Genomic DNA, 255 nt, shown 5'->3' with positions numbered 1-255 from the left:
GCCTCATGCACACACTGTCCATTGGCCTACACACGCATACACTCGCACAAGCAAGCAAGCAAATCCGCACACACTTAAACATAAACGAACGTGCGGACACAACCAAATATCCACAGACCTACAACCAACCTGCCAAACCAGCACATCTGCACCCACACACAAATCTCCAAACGCGCATTCAAAACCCACTCGCTCAGGGAACCGCAAGAAGCCACCTAACCCAGGAGGCGGGCGACCTTCGAAAAAGGAGAAAAA

The sequence above is a fragment of the Penaeus monodon genome, chromosome 33 (genome assembly GCF_015228065.2).
Source record: "Penaeus monodon isolate SGIC_2016 chromosome 33, NSTDA_Pmon_1, whole genome shotgun sequence".
Classification (NCBI taxonomy): Eukaryota; Metazoa; Arthropoda; class Malacostraca; order Decapoda; family Penaeidae; genus Penaeus; species Penaeus monodon.
The sequence above is the reverse complement of the archived record's forward strand: the minus strand, read 5'-3'. Positions refer to the sequence as shown.